At 43.5% G+C, this 22308-nt stretch overlaps 1 pseudogene across 1 annotated transcript; it reads left to right on the top strand.

Annotated features, from left to right (window-relative positions):
- The first annotated feature begins 222 nt into the window (after positions 1–222).
- Positions 223–718, top strand: LOC309818909 (peptidyl-prolyl cis-trans isomerase A-like; annotated as a pseudogene). Its single transcript has one exon. The product of its transcript is annotated as a peptidyl-prolyl cis-trans isomerase A-like (transcript).
- Positions 719–22308: the final 21590 nt, after the last annotated feature.

Genomic DNA, 22308 nt, shown 5'->3' with positions numbered 1-22308 from the left:
TTGGATAGTATTCCAAATGTGGGGGGAAGCCATTTGAGGGTCCTAAGCAGGAAAGGCACATGATCTGATTTCTATGTTAAAATAACCACTCCGACAGGTTTATAGAGAGTGGAATGTGGGGGGGTATGGGAGCAAGAGTAGAAGCAGGGAGAAAGCTGGATCAAGGAATGAGAAGAGGGCCTTGCAGATGCTGCTGCCTGGAGCCTCTCCCACTGTCCAGCCATGGTCAACCCACCGTGTTCTTCGACATTGCCATCGATGGTGAGCCCTTGGACTGTGTCTCCTTCAAGCTGTTCGCAGACAAAGTTCCAAAGATAGCAGAAAATTTCCGTGCTCTGAGCACTGGGGAGAAAGGATGTGTTTATAAAGGTTCCTGTTTTCACAGAATACTGTAATTCCAGGATTTATGTGCCAGGGTTGTGACTTCACACACCATAATGGCATTGGTGGCAAGTCCATCTATGGGGAGAAGTTTGATAAGAGTTTCATCCTGAAGCATATGGGTCCTGGCATCTTTTCCATGGCAAATGCTGGAACCAACACAAGCTGTTCCCAGTTTTTCATCTGCACTGCCAAGACTGAATGGTTGGATGGCAAACCTGTGGTCTTTGGCAAGGTGAAAGAGGGAATGAATATTGTGGAAGCCATGGAGTGCTTTGGGTCCAGGAATGGCAAGACCAGCAAGAAGATCACCACTGCTGACTGTGGACAAATCTAATAAATTTGACTTGTGTTTTATCTTAACCACCAGACCATTCTTTCTGCTCAGGAGAGCACCCCTTCACCCCCATCTGCTCGAAATATCCTATAATCTTTGTGCTCCCACTGCAGTTCTTTGGGTTCGATATTTTCCTCATCCCTCTCCAAGCTTAGCTGGATTGCAAAATTAACTTTATGACTATGAAATAAAAACTGAACAGAAAAAAAAGGAATGAGAAGAGGATGGTAACTCAGGAGATGAAATAGAAGGCATCTCCCATTTCCGCAAATAGACGGTCCCCAAAAAGTATTTTAGCCAACTTGAATATACGATTTCTAGAATGTGAATTAAATAGTCAAATTTCTACTTAGAGAAAGCTAGTATTTTAATTTCATTCACATACATATTTAAATAATATCCACAGAATCAATCTAGAATTACCAATTTACAAATATTTCTTCTTTGCCAATCTCACGTTACATGAAGTAATTTTAATAAAACTCATCATAAGCATGTTTGACATCTTTTTAGAGCCACCTTTTGGGTCACTTCACACAAATTCCTAGGGCAGGCCATCTTCACTTCCCTCTAGGCCTGTTTTGAATCCGTGTATGATACTGTAGCTGAATGCTTAGCCCAAACCACAAATGCCTGTTGGTGAAGATTTAGATTTTAAAGTAGAATTTATATCAGAATGTAGATTCTTTGAAGTCAAGGATACTGTTTCCTGAACTACTGTATCCCCAGTGCCTAGAGCAGGGATCAGCAAATATGGCCTATGGGCCAAATCTGTGAACATAGGTTTTACAAACAGTTTTATTGGAACACCATCAGGCCTATTAATTTGTGTATTGTCTATGGCTGGTATTGCTCTGTAACAGCAGAACTGAACAGTTGTGACAGAGACTGTATAACTTGCAAAGCCTAAAATATTTACTATCTGGCCCTTTACAGAAAAAGTTTGCTGACCCCTGGTTTAGAGCATTGTCTAGCACATAGTAGGTGTTCAACAGAAATTTGGTATTGACTAAAGAGCTATAAGAAAACTCCTTATTTTCTGAAAAATAATTTGCAGAAAGGAAAAAACAAAACCTTATACTCTGCAGTATTTGTCAAATTCTTCCTCAAGCGCCCTCCACACTGGCCCCTTCTAGTGGTTCTTTTCAAACACTAAGTGGCATGAAAGCCTTTCTGTCTGGTTCCTAAGGGAGCATTTTCTAAGGCAGCTCTCCTTCCCTCCGCACCATGAATAACTCTAAAGGCATCACTTCTCTCTTCTGTGCCTCCATTTTCCACAACTTGAAAACAGAGTGTTTGTAAAACTCACGGATCAAGTGTTTTCAGAGAAAAGGAACAGCAGTAGGAGTGTTTGACTTTTATATCTGGAAAAAGCAAATGGGCAGGAGCATGGGAAGCCCATACACACACAGAGGGGTGGAAGGGCCGGTCAGCAGCTTGAGCCAGGAGAGAGAGGGCCCGTGGAAAGCAGCTTTAGAAAAGGGATTTCTTTCTCCATGTGTGCAAGATACTTTATAAAAGCATGCTTTGAAGGGGTCCTGAAACTCTGTTCCATTCCGTGTTCAAAAGCTATGTACACATTTTCTGATTTTTATCATATGCAGGGGCTCTCAGAAAAGAGTTTCCAGTGTTCCTATGGAGGTATGTTGGAAAGGTTTGCAGGTAGCTCAGCCTAGCTAAGGCTCTGTCGACAGCCGCACTGCTGGATATAAAATCAGCTGAAAGAATGCCAAGCTAGAAAACTGACAGAATGGTGATTGCTTTATTTATTCTTGTAGAGCAAAGTGGAAATTACCTCCCTCTGTTGAAAGAGAATCTAGTCTTAAGAGGCAGAGAGCCTATATTTTTTGGCATTGTAAGGGCTCAAAATTGTTCTGCTTTATCTTGGCTCTTTTGTCTTCTGCCACCTGGAAAGGAACAGAGAAGAGCTCTGAGAGAAGTGAGATGAACTCTTTTAAAGTGTTTTAGCAGCAATTTGTACAGAGGACGGACCTACGAGTGATTTTCTGTCAGCTGAACTATTGCCGGGGGCAGCAGGGAGAAGCTGTGAGGGCTCTTGCGGCCAAACCTGAAGACCTGAAGGTATAGTCCTGCCCTGGAGCAGCCTACTCCACGACAGACTTCACGGTCAGTGAGCGAGGAAGTCGTCTATGAAAGTCAGGCTGGTAACCGAGCCTCACTTTCCTCATTAAACACTGTAAAGAATTAACTCAGAATGTTAGAACACCTAGGGCAAAAAAGGTCACCTTAGCATGGGATCCCCTTGAGGCAGACCCCAAATGAGGCACAGGGTGTATACTTGTGAGGCACAGGAAACACCTGTAGGCAAGTGACAAAGTGAGACCTGGCAGGGAAGGAAGCAATAAAGGGTCAGATAGCAAGCCACCTACACTGTGGACAACTGGGGCTTATTCCCAGGGAGAAACTCTGGGACATTGTGTAAAACAAGAGCCACTGGGTTATCCCACCCAAGGGGCAAGGGAGCTGAGCTCAGTGATTGATTGACAGTTAATTCAATTAACTGTGTTAATTCCCCCAGCACTCCCATCCTGGGCGAAGAGATTCAGATGCTGGCAGCTGGAAGCAACAGAGCACCTTAATATGGTAAATTCCAATGGATATGGGTGGCACACCCACCACATCTGCTACAGAGCTTCTTGATAAAAGTTTCCTCTGGTCTTTTCTTGCCCACATGTCACTCCTTCATATACTTGGAAGCAGGAAGTTGGCTGGGATGGAGTAGTGACATCTGCCACTTTCACAGGGCCCATTAGCTTTTGAATCAACTTCCTGTGTCTGGGGAAAATCCCCACATTGTGAATCCAACCTCCCCAAAGTAGAACACAAATGCCCAGCCTCCCTTGCAGCTAGGACACAGGCCTGAGGTTTAGGCCTTACCAATCAGGCACACAAAGATGACACTGTTTGGGGGAAGTATGCAGTGCTGATGACAGGCTGATGGGATGTCCCTTGCTCCTGGAGAAAGGAGTGGCAGAGACATGTAGTTTGGGGTGGTGGAGGCAGCAATGCCTGTGGAGGTTTTCTGGTAGTTCAAGGTAGAATTTCTAGCACAAAACTGGCAGCTAGCCCACTTTGATCTCCATTATATTGCAAACTACTTAAGGGCAGAGTATTTTGTTCATGGCAGTAATCTATCCTGTACCCCTCCCCACAGTACACACACACATACTCCAGGAAAACTGCTGTGGCACACTGTAGGTCCTTTAAAAAAACATGCTTGTTTGCATATCTTTTTGAAGTTAAATGTTCCTCTCTTGGCATTTAGTACACAGTGGGTTATTTTGTGCTGAATTCCTTGCTCCCTGCAGGTTCAGAACATCAAAAGTAGCCAGAAAAATCTTAGAAAGATGTATTTTCAGAACCAGAGGCAGCCATGCTTTAAACACCACCCAAAGGAGGGCACCAGCCTGCGCCCACAGAGCCCACAGCTGTCTCTAGAGAGTCAGGAAAACATCCCAGGTCAACTCCACTGGTTTGCAGAGAATGTCAGAGTCACAAGATGTTTGAGACAGGAAGGACTTCAGGGGTCCTACTGCCCAACCTCTTCAATCAGTAGGTGAAGAAACAGAACAAGAAGGGAGAAAGTGACTTGCTCAAAGTCATCCAGATGTTCTGCCCAAGAAGGGCCTGGAGCCCCCAGTCTTTCTCCACTCAATCTCATTCTGAGAGTATGGCCTCGGGAGGTCAAACCACTCTTTGCAGTGTCTGAGATGCCCTTCCATCCTCTTCAGGGCCATTGGGAAACCAAGAGTGAACCTGGCAGCAGCCTTTCCCCAGAAATCCCAGGTGATGGCAGGGACAGTGACCTCAGTGATAGGTCCCTCAGCACTCCCTCAGCATCCCCATACCCTACCCTGCCCCCAGTCAGTCGCTCTAACCCTTCATTTATCACCCCAGAACTTGAGAGTGAAGCCAGAATGAGAGAAAGCCACCATTACTGGGTGCCCCCACACCACCCTTCCTGCCCATAATCTCTGGGTAATGATTCCTTTTGCCAGAAGCCCAGCTCCCGAAATAGTGTGGTGTATTGGCAGAGGTCCAGGAGCTAATAGACATGGCAGCATTGTGTCTTATGACCCGATTTAACTGAGCTAATTTAGAATTTACCTGACGAAGAGTACCATAAAATGTACTCCTCATGATGAGATTGTTAATTACCACAGGATGACTGCCTGTGTTTGGCAGCTGGGGGGAGAACTGGAGGGGAAAGGATGGTTTCCAGAAATAATCCTTCCCTCTGCACCAAATAGGAATTAAATGTGGGAAAGGGCCAAGGGGATGAACAGATAGATTCACCCACAGGAACTAAACAGGGTTATAATTAGTTTGTGTGTTTGCACGTGTCATCTTTCACCCTCTGCCCGGGGAGGAGACTGCTAGTAAGCTCAGAATCCTTTGTGTCTCTTGGAGAAGGGCATGAGATCCTTGGGGTGTTAAAGAAAGAGCTGGAAGCAAGATGACTGCTAGAAGCAAGGCAAGTGAAGTCTCTGCTGTGCAGAGAGACACCCGATGCAATGACCCCCCGAATATAACACTGTTTACTGATAGCTGCTCCCCACAGCTATTACAGAGCTGCCTGAGAGCATCCTAATTAGTGAGGGTTGTCAGCACTCCCATTATAATCCCCAGTTGAGTGAGCTGTTTACCTCAGCCACTTCAAGTCACAGCCTCTGAAACATAGCCTTAAGTAGCCAGTCTGAATTTGTTTTTACCCTGTGCCTTATTCCAATAACTCCATGTTTCATAAGCATATCAAATGTATATTTAAGCAGAGCAATCTCAAATCATATAAACTGGATTCTCACAGCTGTCTTATTGCTGAGATATCTATCATTTTACAAAAATGTCCTAAGTACCTTCTATCCAAATATGTTTAAGATAGGACTTATAAGTTAGATTCAAAGCATTTTTTCCCACCACTTCATTTGCTGTTTTCTCTCAGGCTGGCTCGATATACTGGGACTTGACCTTACCACAATGGTTCTGAGTAAGCAGGAATATGTTCCTGCTTTGGGCTGTATTAGAATATAGTCTTGTGTATTAGTCAAGAACTGTGTTCTGTGAATTCATCCTAAGCATGCTCTCCTTAAAATTCATTCATTCATGAAACCCATGTGAAATTTGGACTGTGTGAGATATTTAATCTTACTGTTATGCCATAAACCTCACATGACATGATCCTCCTTGATGTAAAGACCAGCCTTATTAAAAGTAACAGTGTCTTGCATTCTGAATCAAGACAGCACTTTGAAGAACAGGAATAAAACTCAAATGGGGTGACCTAGGTATAAAAACGTGATTCACGTGGATACAGTCTTGTGAGCACTGCCTCCCCCTCTCTGCTCTCAGAATGCCCCTTCTCCATAGCCACAATTGTCAGGAGAACTCTAGGGTGAAGGGATGTGGAGGGGGATCCTTATTTTCTTGAAGTACCAGGCAATACCCTAGGTAAGTATATCAAATGTCAGGCTTCCCTTAGGCAGTGACCTTAGGAGCTGACCTACGCTTAAGGCTGACACCAAAACCAGTGGTTTTGTGAAAAGAGAGAAGTCCAAAAGGAACTAAGAAAATACAGTCCACATTGAATCCTTTTTGAGATCAACGTAAAATTAGGATTAAAGATGCTTGATATGGATTCATCTATTAAACAATGCAAGATCATTAACAATAATCAAATCAATGTAATTTCAGTTTACAGAGTCATAACCTACCACTTCAAGAAACTGAATATCATTTTTTAACTTTGTATTGTAGGGATTTTAAAACATATACAAAAGCAGAGAGAATAGTTTAATGAACCCCATATATTCATCACCCAGCTTCAACACTATAAATTCCTGGTAAATCTTATTTCATCTCTACTTGCCATCAACACCTCTACTCACCCATCCCCAGATTATTTTAAAGCTAAATTCAGACTATTTCAAGAAATTTAAACAGGAATTTCACCTGCTTAGAAAGTCCATTCTGGATGGATCGCCACCTCTAGTTAGTGCACTGGGCGTACCCCCTGCTACACTCTCACACCCCTACCACCCTCAAGAAGGTCTCACAACTGACCACTGCCACCAGAGATGTCCTCACAGGGGTGTCTTCAAACACACTATGAACCTCATCAGTGGCCCAAAATCGAAGGAAGTGACTAGGCGTCCCAAGTAAGAGCAACTACCAGATGAATCTTACAACCTGAGGGACAGCACTACTCTTGGCCTAAGAATGGCCCTCATGAGCCAGCATGGGACAGCGTTTCCCAGTCACTATGGCAATGATAGCAAATGCTCTATTATCAATGAATTAAAACAAGAAAGCATCGTCCTTACCACTGAAAAGCTCATTTTCCTTAAAACAAAAAATAAACACTCACATGTGGTTTGTGAAAAACTGTAGTCTTTATTCTGGAGAAATGCATATGGAGAGTAGTATCGTTGCAATGAATCCCCCCAAAAAAAGTTTTTTTAAATACAGCTTGTACTATGATACCAAAAGCTGGAAACTCCCATGTCCTCACCACTATTTATATATTTGAGATTATTCTTTCCAGAATCATATTAGGAAGACATGCAAAGGAAAAAACACATTTGCACCCCCTGAAAAGCAACTTAACTTACTCCTCAGAGTGTGTAGAAACTTGAAGATGTAAACAAACGTGTGAAATAAATACCTAAGGTGGTAATAACCACTGAGAATTTTAAGGGTCTAAAAATATTTTTTAAATCAGCAAGTCGCTGATCTTGGCACATTAGCAGCTATTACTATACTAAAATGATCTGCCAGGAAGGCACAGAAAAATCAAAGACATTTTCCACTGGGAAGCAAACAAGTTTGATTATCAAGATGAGCCTGTACTAAACATAATTTTCCCCACCAGGGCAATGGCAAATGAAACCATTAATGAGCAAATACATGTTTTTAGATGACATTCTAGAAATACACATTGAAGAAAATATGCATCCACAGAATAGCTAACTTGGAAAGAAGGAACGAATGTGAGATACTGGTTAGTAGGAAAAAAGAAAGGAGACCGTCTTAATCAGCCTTTGTCAATCACCACCTGAAACACAAGGCGAATGGCAACACCAGTAACCAGGCCTTGTCAGTAGGGAAGGTAGAGCTAAAGGAGCCCTAGGAGTTAAAACCCTGTTTACTATGTCTGGAGGTAGTGCAATCTGTATACCAATCACTGAAGTCATCTGAGGATTGCCCGCTGCTGACAGATGTAGATGGACAGATATGTAAAGATGATGCATCATGAACTACAGCTGATGAATTTCCTGCAGAAGCCCCTGTACTCACATCAGAAGTGTCAAGAGGTGACAGAGGTACATCACACTGAGTCTGGCAGTTTAATTTGGTGTCAGCTATTAGTGTCGACTCTCAGCGCTATTGCCATTCAGTGTTTCTGCTGGCAAGGTGACACAGCCTCAGAGATCGCTAAATTTCTTTGTTGAGTGAAAGAGAGGTTGCCTGGTTTGTGCAGTAATCCCTTGCTGAACAATGGGGATTGCCGAGGGGCCAGGGAAGGAAACAGGGGAAAAAGGAATTCATTTCACAGGGTTCCTTTAAAACACTTCTTGCATAACTTCAGGTAAGGATCTGATGACTTTGTTGGGTAAAAAGCAAATGTCTGGGACAAGGATGATTTACATTGAAGGTTTGGCTTGGCTGAATTAGAAGCTACTGAGTGTACTGGCATCACAGAAGTACTCTCCCTACATGGGTCCCAGGGAAACCACCACATTCACTCAGGAAGGAGGACGTGGTGGGCTGCTCTGACCTCTGGGCGTCACCCAGTGAGCCCAGTTCCTTCTCCTGGCCCCATGCTTATGGGAGAAGCAGACCTTGGCAGTGTATCCAAGGACACTTCAAACTTCCTTGGTTACCCTTCCTCCAGAGAAAAGAGAAACAGTGTCCATACCCTACACCCCACCCCCAATCTCATGCCACTGCTTGCAGGGTAAGAAGGCATGGGGTGCAGGTCAGGGTGGCCCTGGCCACTCCATACTGCCTATGACTCAAGGAACTTGGTCAAAACCTAACGATAAATAGCCCCTCCTCCACTCTGCCCAGGACAGCACTGCCATAGATACATGTCCTGGACTTCGCACCATGGAGGCCACAGGAAGGTGATTATGATTACCAGTGCCTAGGATACACACTTCCAGAACTATCTATAAGAGTAGGGGAGGGGTTGGAAGAAACATGGAGAAGGAGTTACAGTCATTAGTAGTAAAATAATCTCTGTAGCAACAAGAAAAACATGGCTTAAAGTTAAAGCAACTTGTCCAAGGTAGCAATTAGGATTAGAATATGGCAAAGGGGAAACCGGGTAGGAGCTCTATATTATAAGAACCAGAGCAGACTGCAAAGCTTCTTAGCACCTGCCCTACCACACTGGACAAGAGCCTGCTCACAATACTGTGCTCCTTATATTTTCATAGAACTCCATACCTGTGGTCTGTGGCTTTTACTCCCATCATCTCATTGGAGCCTCAGTCATTCCTGAGGCTTCCTGAAGCTACTCCCAGAGGCCATCCTCTGATTTTGAGCTCTTTCAATACTCCAACTTCCACCCACATTCTTCCCCTTTATAGAAGAAAGCTGCATATTCCAGGAGAATTTCACCCAATGCCATGGAACTGACCAATCTGAAACCATCACAGTAGCGTAACCCAGACTTTCCGTGGTAGAAGAGTCGGGTAAATTTCTAATAGGGAAATACATAAGTCAGTCCAAGAAATTCTGTATAGACAAGGCATGTCTGGGATAACTATAAACATTTTACAAGAACCTCCTCAGGACACGGGGAGGGGGAGGGGTAAGCTGGGACGAAGTGAGAGAGTGGCATGGACATATATACACTACCAACTGTTAAATAGATAGCTAGTGGGAAGCAGCCACATAGTACAGGGAGATCAGCTCGGTGCTTTGTGATCGCCTGGAGGGGTGGGATAGGGAGGGTGGGAGGGAGGGAGACGCAGAGGGAGGAGATATGGGGGTATATGTATAGCCGATTCACTTTGTTATAAAGCAGAAACTAACACAACATTGTAAAGCAATTACACCCCAATAAAAATATTTAAAAAAAAGAGAACCTCCTTAGGATGACTTTCCAATCTAAAACTCTTTGGAGATACAAATTCACAATTATAGTGTTCTTATGGGGATTTCTTTTCCTGTGAAAATTTCTCCGGTTTAAGAATGTTAACACTAACATTCTAAGGGTCCTATGTTTCTGAACTCTGCTTTCTGAAACTATCACCCTTCCATAGACATCTTTATAAAAGTTTCAGAAAGCTCCTGTAAGGGATATCGAGCTATACACCTGGACATAATGTACAGAACAAGGTCAGCAAGAGGCCCTGCTCCACACTGGTCACCCACCTGGAATATCGTGTCCAGCTGTAGAAGCCACACTTGACGAGGGGTATTAACCCGCGGAGCAGCTGCGGTGATGAGGAGTCGACAACACCACAGTGTGTGGTCGAAGGTCCTTGGCCAAAGAAGACAAGATAGCAGGCGTTCGCAGTCCCTTCCAGTTCAGGCTAGCCCCTCGGGAGGTTTTCCTCACTCAAGGCCTTCCTTTCCCAAACTCCCACTGTCTGAGCCTTGCTCTGTTTTTAAAAAGGACCATTTATTTTCTGTCAGCCTTATTTCCAGTTTCTGTTTATGAGTCTGTGGAAGGCCAGCTTAAGACCAGTCAGTGGTTGTTTCTGCCCGTTGCGTGGCCTGAGTGCCGGAGCCGCCGTCCAGTGCCGAGTGGCGCGCTGCGGCTCCTACCCAAACGCCTTCAGACCAGCCCGCCACCCAGGGTTGAGAAGCAGTAATTTGGGAGCTGGCACAGCCCATTGTCTCTGAGACGCCTCCTGGGTCACAGCCTCGTCAGCAGCGGCCTCCTTTTCAGTCTCCTCAGAATCTTTTCAGTCTCCTCAGGATCTCTGCCGGAGTAGAGCGTGCGACCACGCGAGACCTTCCGCGGGAGTTCACAGGGCGGGGCCACGCCTGCGCAGAACGTTCGGACCGTCGCCGGCCACGTAAGACCCGCCGCCCGGTGAGTTCCTCTGTGGTGGGAGTAACAGTGTCCACACGCAGAGAAGGGTCTGTGTTATGCAGCAGTGGTTGGCTCGTTAACGTGAGACTCCTCTGTGAGAGGCTGTGGTTGCCCTGGGATCAGGCACCAGCCGACGTCCCGAGCTTCCGGAAGACTGCTTGGATCTCGTTAGGGAAGTTTCCAGATGTGAAGTCGCAAGAGGAGAAGTTCTAGAGGCAGCAGCAGACTTTAGCACAGCTGGCCAGTATTCCTGGAGGGTATGACACTGACCTTTCATAATTAAAGAAACTATATCTTTGTGGGAACATTGAAATAACTTTGAATTTGAGTCTATTTACCATTGGAATTTCCATCTAATTGCTAATAGTAGTGAATTTGAGGGCATTCCAGGCCTCCACGCAGTGACTTGATGAAATAGATTAGAGATGGAGGAAGGCAGAGGGGAAAAAACATCAACTCAGCCTTGGGAAATGTCTTAAAATGATCAGGAGTACATAAATTACCTTCAACCAAATACAGTTTTCCTTGATCCTACCACATTTTCTCCCTTTCCAATCCTAACCTTCCCCATCTCCTTTTACTGCTGTTATCTTTCTAATCCATGATTTCTCAATATCAACGATGCTGTCAGTCATCGTAGAAATCCCTTTGACAAGTCAGAAACTTGCCAAAGATTATTATGACCAATGTCATTGTGGAGGAATCAGGAAAAGAGGCATGACTCTCTGTACTAAGGCTTGGACTCTAGGAAATAAAGCATGGAGGCATGAAGTCATGGGATTTGATTCTCTCAGCCTCCACATGCTGAGAGAAAGCATTTATTGATAATTGCAAAGGAACATACCTCCAGCTCCCCTACCTACTGCGATGCAGACCCTGGGTGGGTAGGAGTTAATGCGGGTGCAGGGCCCATATCTCCCCCTTCTCTATGTCTCCCACATGTTCAGCACAGTGTTTTCCACCTCCTAGGAACTCAATAAGCAATTAATAGATTCAAGTGGAGAGTTGCTCTTAGCAATCTCAACCCAGGCACAAAATTCACAATACATACCATAACTAGCGCCTATAGAAATTGATCCAGCTCAAAACTATATATAAATGCAATGGATTTGTAGCCTTAAAGTTTCAAAAGCATTGATATTTCCAATCTGGAGAAATAAAGGTATTTTAATCCTATTGCATCTTTCAGTTTAAGATACTGTATTAGACTGGAACGGAGATTAAAACTTTTACTCAAGAGATATCTCTTCCAGTCTCATTCCATTAGTTACAACAAGGCCCCATCATTAAAGACTTTACTGCCTCACTGGGAGAGAACTTGTGATGAGTGACTGACTCTCATAATTGGCTTAGGGAACCAGACTCATTCATTGAATCAAGAAAAAGAACATCAAGGAAAGAAGAGAACATCAAAGAATAACTCTCGAGGCTCACTTTTTTATTTCTTTCCTTGAGTCAGACCACTAGCATCTTTCTTAGAAATGAGGTAGCATTTCAGAACATGGATCTGAGTGCTCAAGTGACTTCAGTGGATCTGCAGCATTTATTAAGCACTGGCTGTATACAAATCCTTCAATGGGATGATAGCTGCTGCTGAAGAACCCACTGCAGACCTAACCATGCAGGCTGTGCCTGAGAAGCTTATTATCTCATTGAGAAGACTTAAAACAGAGAGGAGGCTTTTTTCAAACTAAAGAAAGAGCAGCATAAAAACTAGTGGAAAATAATAAAATGCAAATGAAATACCCAAGGGCCAGGGACAGTTGGATTAAGGCCACAATTAAATCAACATAGGCAATAACAAACTATTCCTTACATGTGTACAATACTCCACAGTTTTCTAACTCTTCACACATATCACCTCTTAATTTTCAAACAATTTTATGAAATAGGCTTTATCTTCCCCAGTTTCTGGATGAGAAAACAGTCCCACGTCAGTGAGGTGACGTGTCCAAGGCTCCTGAGCTAGCAAGTGGCAGAGCTGAACAGAAAATAATTTAGGGCTCTAACCTGCTGACATCTAGCTATCATTGTTTCCACTTCCCCACATTATCACTCAAAACATATATCTGTACAGAGCTTTACTTTCACAAAGTATTTTTACAGACGTTTTATCATTTGGTCCTCTCAGTGCTGTGTGAGAGGCAGGGCAGAAATTCCACAGGAGGAGAGCAAATTAGGATGTTGGTGAGTTTTCCTGCCTGAAGCCATCCAAACAGAGATTGTTGCTGCATCATGACTCCCAGCACAGGGACCATTGCTTCACACCTAACTGATTTCATGGCAGGGGTGAGCAGGAGAAAGGACTCGTGCAAACAGGGAACGTGCACTTTCATTTATTCCTGGATCTTGTACCTGTCACGTAACAATTCAAACCGTGAGACTAAAAGAGGAAAGGGGGTGATATACACACAAGTCTGTTCTCTCAGCAGCTTCCTTGCTTTTCAGAGCATCAGGAATCACGGGGGTTCCTCACATCTACCACACTCTCCTTTGCTTGGATTAAGGTGCTGGATTTGGATGGTGAATTTAAATCATGTCCCCAGCTCCCAGCGCTAACCTGTCTATCCTGTGAGAGGAACTGCCACAGCCTCTCTGTTTTGCATGCCCTCTGCAAAGAAGGAGAACGAGAGAACAATAACCCCAGGGTGAACAGGAGAACCACTTTGGGAAATGTATTCCCGCAGCACCCAGGAAGGAGCAGGCTAATTGGCTCCAGAGGCAGTGGCAGCAGCGTGGGCAGGTAGGATTGTGCCGTCCTTTATTGACTGGTGCAGTCACTTGTTGGCAACCCGTGTTTGTTAGCTGTGTGTAAAGTGATATTAGAGGAGAGATGCTGGGTCCTGTGCTGAATGATTGAGCACCCAACCTGATGGGAGGTGCATTATGTAAAAGCGCCTGCAAGAGTAATCGAGTTACTTAAGTGGATGTGTTGAGCGTATCTGAGAGGGTGCTGCTGGGAGAATGCAAGATCAGGGCGTTGAAATGTGAAAGGCCTCAACTGAAATAAGCCCTCAGCCTTTTCATACCCATTATCCACAGCTCTCTCAGGTTATCATACAGAATTAAAGGGTCCTCCCACTCCCCGTGTGCTAACTCTTCACGTTTCCAGGCCAAAATTGGGTGCGTAAGCTGCCAGAACCTGTTTGTCTAGCAGACCCAGGAGGAAAGGGAAGAGGCCAGCTCTTCCTTCAAATCTTCCTTAGTCCTTTCTGTGACAGGAGGAAGCTCATTGGCTAATCCCCAGGCTTTTAAAGATACCATTAAATTTTTAAAAGCTACTAGACCAATGGTGTCTCCTAGGGTGTTTGCTGCTCAAGTCAAAGGTAACAAAGAGTTCACTGTATTTGCCCCCACACCTTTTGGAGGTGACCTTTGGAGGCGTCAGCCTCCAAAGTTGATGCTAAAGGGTTAGCAGCAACCTTGTGCTGAGACCAAACAAGTTCACCAACCCCCACAATGGTATGTGTCCAAGGGCCTCATCTCCACCACCATGGCTCCAAAAAGTGTTGGTCATCAGGCCCCTTCTTTTCTCCCTAATACACTGCCCTCTGAAGCCCCCTCCTCTTCTCCTAACCACGGCTTCCCAGGGAGACAACGACATGCATACAAAAGCATTTCTCTGGCTCTACCCCCACCCACTCTGCAGGACCTGCAGACCCCTCCAGATCCTCCCAAATCATCACAAGAATCCCCAGGGGTATTTCCTAGGTGCTCCAAAACCAAAATTATGGGCTACCAATGTCCCCTATCCCTACAATATTTACAGGGTTATAGGAAGTGTCTCCCATCAGAGCTAGCACCAAAAGTAGCACCTCCTGAAGTCTAGAATTCTGGATCCCTTGTGCAAATGGACCATGGCTGGGTCTCCTCACCCCAATTCTCCAACCACACCATGTGCTAGGGAGAACAGAGCTTCAGCTCATGACAGGACCAAGCCAACTTTCAATGGCTCTAAACCACGTATACAACGCAGCCCAGATTCTTCAGCCTGGCATTCAAAGCCCCAGTCACTGCTTCCACTGCAGCTCATCTTCTCCTAAAGCTATCCTTACATCCAAATCATTACCCACCTCCCAGACTACATGCCTTTCACCAAACACACTTTGAATGCTTCCTGTCACGTGCCTTTATCCTAGGTTTCCTGCAGTTGACCTCCCTCCCCTCCACCCACTGCTGCCTTTAAGAATCCAGCCAATCAGTCAGCAAGACCCAGCTCAGGCGTTCCTCCTTCCTGTCATTGCAAACCAGCTTACGTCACAGTCAGTGGTGTGTGTCCCTCCCTAAAGTGTACACTCTGAAGGGCAGGGACCACATCTTATTTATCTAAATCCCTATTGTCAATAACAGAGTACTTTGCACATAGTAGGTACTCACTAAGTGGTTATTGGATTGTAGAGGCTATACTATGAATCATTGCCTAACTATGAAATCATATATCCATTTGTTTCTTTTACCTGAAGGTGCTCCGGTGGAATAGGACCCAGAACTGACAAAGTTTGATAGACAAGGTTAGGATTGGAAAATGCCTGAAGCATGGTCCATTGGACACCCAAGTGTAAGGTCCTTACCGCTAGTGAGAAACAAAGAAAATGGAGTAAATGGAGAAATGAGGTGGGAGAAAGGAGACAGTCAAACAAAGTAGCACATCCCCAACTCTCTCAGGTCTGACCCCATCACTAATAATGCATGCTAGTTGATATCCTTCAACCTTTGGTATCATCAAATATTAGAATTACATAGTCTAACCCCTTCATTTTGTAGAGTCAGCAATGGAGGCTCAGAGAGGTAAAATGACTTCCCCAAGGTCACACAGCCAATTAGTGGCAATGTCAGAACTAAAACCAAGGTCTCCTGAGTACACATGTGTATTTTTTACTAATAGTATATATAGTCTTTTCTTTCCATCTATTTATCATTCGTTTTCATAAGAGAAATGGAATGAACTGAAAGAATGAGGAGGAAGAGAAAAGGAAACTAAAACAGAATATTCATTCATAAATCTGTCTTATTTCCAATGATCCCCCAACACAATCAGTAAAAGGCTTTTTTAAATTTCCTTGTCTTCATGAAAAGGGACAAGTAGACATGAAATTCACAAGTGACTGTGTAACCAGATGCTGAATGCTAGGCTCCTCCTGCTAAGTATGGGCCCCTAGAGCTCCTTGCTAGGATCTGGGTGGGCTGAGCACGTGGGTGGGAGGCCAGATTCTTGACATTATTGTCTTTGGCAGTAGTCCCTAATCCTGCCAGCCTTACCTCTCTGATTTATTAGCACAAACCCAGCACTCTAAAAATATAATTACTGCATTCAGAGTGTGTTTCCTATCTATAGGCTGCAGGGGCTTAAGCACACATAAACTCTTCTGACACTGAATTATACCCTGGAAAACCAAAACTGTGCACTCTGCAAAGCCAGCCTGACAGCTGGATGATCCGATGGGCTGGTGGTGCTCATTAGCAGCTGCCACGTGAATGAAAGCAGTAATCATTTCTACCATAAAGTACACAATTTACAGCAAGGAAGACAGCCTCATAGATCTTTCTTGCTCATCTTAATATGGACTATTTCCTGAGTTTTAAAAAATACCTCCAGATTCTCACCCTTGATCTAGAGAGAAACTATAGAATTTCTTTGTGATGTTACTAATATAAGACAGGTTAAAGAGAGCAGTTAGGCACCATGTTTCTGATGAAAAGAGTGTCTGGGAAACACAGCCTGAAGCATGGGTCCCTCAAACTCAACCATCTACCACCCTTTTATATGACCTTTAAAAGCCCAAGTGGACTATTGCCTTATGCTCCTCAGTCTCCAGGCCCCTCCAGGACTCTGAGAAAGCCTCGAGGTACAGTGACTTCAGTTTCATCCTATCTCTGTAGGTTTGCTGTGCAATCATGGAAAGATGGCTGTCCGTGCTTTGGTCACCACGGCTACAAAATGGGGATAGCAACCTTCCTGTATGAGTTTACCAGGGCCACCATGACAAAATACCACTGGCTCAGGGGCTTAACCAACAGTACTTTTTTTTTTTTTTTTTTTTTGCGGTATGCGGGCCTCTCACTGCTGTGGCCTCTCCCGCTGCGGAGCACAGGCTCCAGATGCGCAGGCCCAGCGGCCATGGCTCACGGGCCCAGCCGCTCCGTGGCATGTGGGATCCTCCCAGACCGGGGCATGAACCCGCGTCCCCTGCATCGGCAGGCGGACTCCCAACCACTGCGCCACCAGGGAAGCCCTCCAACAGTACTTTTTTTCTCACAGTTTTGAAAGCTAGAAGTTCAAGATCAAGGTGTCAGCAAAGTTAATTTCATGCTGAGGCATTTCTCCTTGGCATGCAGGTTGCCGCTCTCTCCCTGTGTCCTCCACGGTCTTTTCTCCATGCTCACACAACCCTGGTGTCTCTCTGTGTGCCCAAATTTCCTTTTCTTGTAAGGACACCAACCAGATTGGATTAGCGCCCACCCTAAAGGCCTCATTTTAACTTAATGCCTCTTTAAAGTCCTTATCTCCAAATACGATTTCATTCTGAAATACTGGGGGTTGGGACTTTAACAGATGAATTTTGGGAGTGGGAGAGGGGGACACAATTCAACCCATAACACCCCGACAGGTGATGTGGTGGTAAGAATCAAGTGCAACAATGTGTATAAAGTGGCTAACACAGAGTCTCTACACAATAAATGTCAGCTCCTACTATCATCATTATTGACTCTTTTGATAATACAATTTTGAGCTTTAAATAAAATTCAGAGCTCATAACATATATTCCCTGTTTAGAAAGTTTGCAATGTCATTGGAAGCTTTTAGCCAGAATAAGAGTCTAAACACCTTCGCATCACTTACAAACTCTTCAGAGCCAGGGTTTGACCTGTCTTTCCTACCTTAGTCACGCCTTCACATTTCTGATGCTCTCTGTCACTCCAGACTTCTTTCTTCTCCAGACTTGCTGGCTCCATTACACATATAGGTATCTCCTCCCTCCACTATGCGCTGGGTAAACTCATACATATCCCTCAAAACCCACACTAAATTTCACTTCTTTTGTGAAACATTTCCCCTAATCCTGGATCAAATTCAGTTTCTCTTATGTTACACAACTAAATCAGTTTGCATATAAATTAACAATAGCATGTATTGCTTTGTATTTTAACTATTTATTTATATGACTGTCTATGGTTTATTTACCCTTTTTCACATAGTAGGTGAAATTGTATTAGAATACAAAACAAAACAAAAATTGTATTGGCATTGAATAAAATTGTATTGGAAGGAAAGGAGGGAGTGAGGAAGGAATGGGAGATAAAAGAAGAGAGGGTCAGAGGAAAAAAAGAGAGAGAAAGAAAAGAGAGAAACAGGAAGGGAAAGAAAGGGAGAAAATCCAGCAAACCAAATCTATGAAAAAGCTAAAAACAGCAGGGGCAAAGGAAGCCAGAGATCAAGCCAAAAGACTAACCTCACCATTTCCCCACTGATGCAGTGCCCTAGAGGAGACCAAAATCATTAAACAGAAAACCAGATGTCACTGAAGAGGCAAATCTTTTTTAAGAACATCCATACTTCCATTGGTAAAGTGGTGCCTTTTAACCTCAAAGTTGGTGAGGAACAGAGACCGTGTGTCACCTACTTTCCCCAAAGGATCTAACCCATTGCACACCAAATAAATATGAAGTAGGGAACAAACCTAACCACTTCTGGTTTGGTGCTGCCAATTCAAATCGATTTTTGTGCAAATAAGCTCTTAAAATGTTTAATATGCCTCAGTTCATTTTTTAACACCTCTGGTGTCAGAGAGGGAACTGAGGAGACCCCCAGTAATTCTCAGGAGCAACGAGCAAGCAGGCGTAGGTACCCGTGAGTCCCTTGAGCTTGCTTGCTTAATTAAGTCCAACTTAAATTAGACCGGGTCCATTGTAAGGCCTCGAGTAAATAAAATTCTGTTTTAAGGCTGAACAAGTGGGTTAAACTTACCGAAGATAATCTTAAATTACAGTAGCCACAGTGGAGAACTTCCAACCATCCTACATAAGCTTATCCATTTACGAGATGCCCTAGAGAAAAAAGGGTCTTGGCCAAGCACTCAGCATAATGGGTAGAGGGAAAATTATTTTTTGTCATCTACAGTTTTCGGTGACCAGGATGAGACCCACTGGGATGCCTTACTCGCTCCAGACCTGGGGAAACTGGCAGAAGCTGTCAAAGGGTGAGGATTCTTAGCAAAGTCAACTCTCCCAGATCTCTGTCTGTGGTGACTAATCAAGAGAAGAAGGTAAAATTTCACATTGTTCCTTCCTTTCCAAATTCAGATTGGCAGGAAGAATGCTGGTTATCGATCCTTTCCCTCTCTGCGACAACTATTGCCTTCTTGTTTGTCTCATTTTGTGTCCTGAGACATGGAATGTCTGGACCAGATGAACACCAGCTGTTTCTGGAAGTCTTGTCCAAGGCCTTCCTCATAGTCCTCACATCATATGAGAGGTGAATCATAACTATTTAAAAGGCCCCCTGACTAACCAGAGAACTCCCCAAGAAGAGAAAAGGAAACAGAAGATGCTGGTAAAGGCACATAAGGAAAACTTGGAATTATGGTGTAAGTTCTAGTCCAAAAGCCAGTAGGCTCAAGGAGCCCGGTTTTCAGTTTGAGTCCAAAGGTAGGAAAAGACTGATGTTCTAGCTCAGTCAGACAGAAGGAGTTCCCTCTTATTCAGCCTTTTCATTCTATTCAGATTTTTTAATTGATTAGATGAGCCCCACCCACATTAATGAGGGCAATATGCTTTACTCAATCTACCAATTCAAATGTTAATCTCATCCAGATATATCCTTACAGATGCACACAGAAATAATATTTGACCAAAGGTCTGGGAACCCCATGTCCCAGTCAGGTTGACACATAAATTTAACCACCTCACACAGTGTTTCCCCAAACTTACCTGACCTCAGAATGCCTCTCTAGAACCGTGTTTCTCAGACAGTGGTGTGCCATGGATCACCCGTCTCAAATTACCTGAGTTGCTCGCTAAAGATTCTGATTCAGAGGTCTAGGTTAGACCCATGAACCATCATTTTCAGGACATAATACCTGAACCCATGGATCAATCACAGCACCACGAAAATGGGACTCCTCCTGCTGTGACACAGTAGGAAACTCGCTGCACCACCTGTCATGTATTCTTGCCCTGAAGTGGAACTAAATCTAGACAAGTCTCAGATCTAAATGACTATCAGTTAACAGGAAATAATGGCAAACTAATTAAAATTCACTAGGATACAGTCAGCCAAATCCAAAATGTTGCATATTCTATAGGATGAATGATTTGGTTTCTTCAACAAATAAGTGGTATTTTTTTAAATGGATGGGGGACTGTCATAGATTAAAAGACACTTAAGAAATATAAAATTTAGTGCAATGTATAATGTGTAGAAACCACCTTTAAAATATATTTTGGAGACAAATATGAATCAATTGGGACAATATGAATATGGATTGGGTACTAGCTAATGTGAGGGAATTATTATCAATTTTATTATGTGTGATAATGGTATTGTGAAATGTATAGGAAAAAAAGTGTCATCTGGCAGAGATGCATATTGAAGTACATGCAGATGAAATTATACAATGACTGAGATTTTCCTTAAATTACTCCATTAAAAAACAGGAGAGATAGATGAAATAATGTTTGCAAAATACTGATAACTGTTGAAAGTGGGTGATAAGGACATAGTTTTAAATATAATTTTCTCTATTGTTTATTATATTTAAATTTTTCCATAATAAAAATATTTAAGAAAAGGAAAAAGCACCCCTGGGTGATGTTTATGCATTCTAAAGTTCTGCTCTCGAAGTAGAGCTAGGACAAATGGGTCATAAAGAAGCAGAAATAAACTCAGTATTTCTGAAGCCTTCTAACAATTAGATATACCTGACTCTGGGAGTGTTTAGGGGAATGTCAAGGATAAGGGAAGATGCAGAGGGCCTTTTTGCATTGTTTTGGGTTGCTGGGCAATGACCCATGTAGCCAACAGCTTGTGCATTCCAGAGCCTTTCCTTCACCATTCCTGGCCACCTGATCTCCAAGGAACATGAAGTTCCAGCAACTTGTCCTCACTCAACACAGTTAAGCTCCCATGTTACAGAATGTCTAATTCCCAGCCCTGAGTATGGTGAGGACCCATAGAATCTTTGGTGAGACTTAAGTACCCACTTCGAACTTTTAAAGTGGCTTGTGCCAAAGGCAGTGGATCACTCATCTGAGCGTCTCTCCAGCCGGCTATTTGAAATATTTGACAGGCCTTGCAAATAGTCACTTGCTCAGGGCAAGAAACTATTTATTAGGAGCACATAGAAAAGGATATTAATTTCACTTACTGTGCTACATGTATTTGTCCCTAGAGGGCAAGGAGAGATCTAGTTTTTTTAAAAAAAGAAAAAGAAAAAGAAAAAGCTATTGTGGGCTGAAGAATCCATAAATTTTTTTTGAATCCATAAATTTTTAACTATGATGTTTTAAGAATATGTTCAATTTGAATTTGACAAATTCATATGCTGATTGTCTAGCTTCCCCATTTCCTAATAGAGAACCAGTTGGAATTGTGAGAGATCCCAAATAATGAAGAAAAACAGGACATGTCCATTTGTCACAGTTCATGCTGGAGACAGGCTAATGAAGTTGGCTTGCAAAGCATCATTTATACTTTGCTCGTAAGGTTATCTGGAGCATTTTATTTTCCTTCATTTTTTGCCCTTTAAAGCTTTTCTAGCACCTTGGCTTGTAAAAATCACCTTTGCAAGTAGTGGCACAATTGAACATAGAAGTGTGCTCCCTGTTTCAATTCAGAATCATACACACACAATTATTCAGTGACTTTTCCAATCAGCCATGTCCATGATAGCTGCATGGCAAGGGGTGCCACCCCACAGTTATTTTTCTTCTGCAAATTAATGGTGTTGCATGCTTCTATTAATATAAGTGTGTTTGACTTTTCTCTTAAGTTGTATTATCCTAAATGGGCTTTCAGTCAGATTGTCCTCATTAGGCATTCAAAACTCCAAGTTCATCAGGGAATAGATTTAGAATGGTTAATGATTTTACAAAACTCCCAACCCTTATTCATAAGAAAAATTAGCTCTGTGATGTCAGGAATTCATCTCTTCCTTTCTTCTCCCACACAACTTACTCGAATTCAGACCCTCCCTACATCTGACACACACAAAAGCCTTCCCTCCTTCATCTCCACCCACTTCTCTGGGCCTCTGTATACACACACACACACACACACACACACACAGCTTTGCTCTTCACTGATGTTTAAATCACCAAACCATCTTTCTGGCGTTATCCCTACTCCCATCTTCCCACTAACACCCCACTACCACCACCAAACTGATGTTCCAAACACACCCCACAGTTACCATGCCCTGAACAGATTTAGTATGCCTTGCCACTCTTTCCTGCCTGAATGTCCCTAGCCCACACCTGCACCTGTCAGATTTACCAATTATTCAAAACTTTGTTCACATCTTCC

The sequence above is a fragment of the Grampus griseus genome (genome assembly GCF_964374135.1).
Source record: "Grampus griseus genome assembly, chromosome: 2".
Classification (NCBI taxonomy): domain Eukaryota; kingdom Metazoa; phylum Chordata; class Mammalia; order Artiodactyla; family Delphinidae; genus Grampus; species Grampus griseus.
The sequence above is the reverse complement of the archived record's forward strand: the minus strand, read 5'-3'. Positions and strand labels throughout refer to the sequence as shown.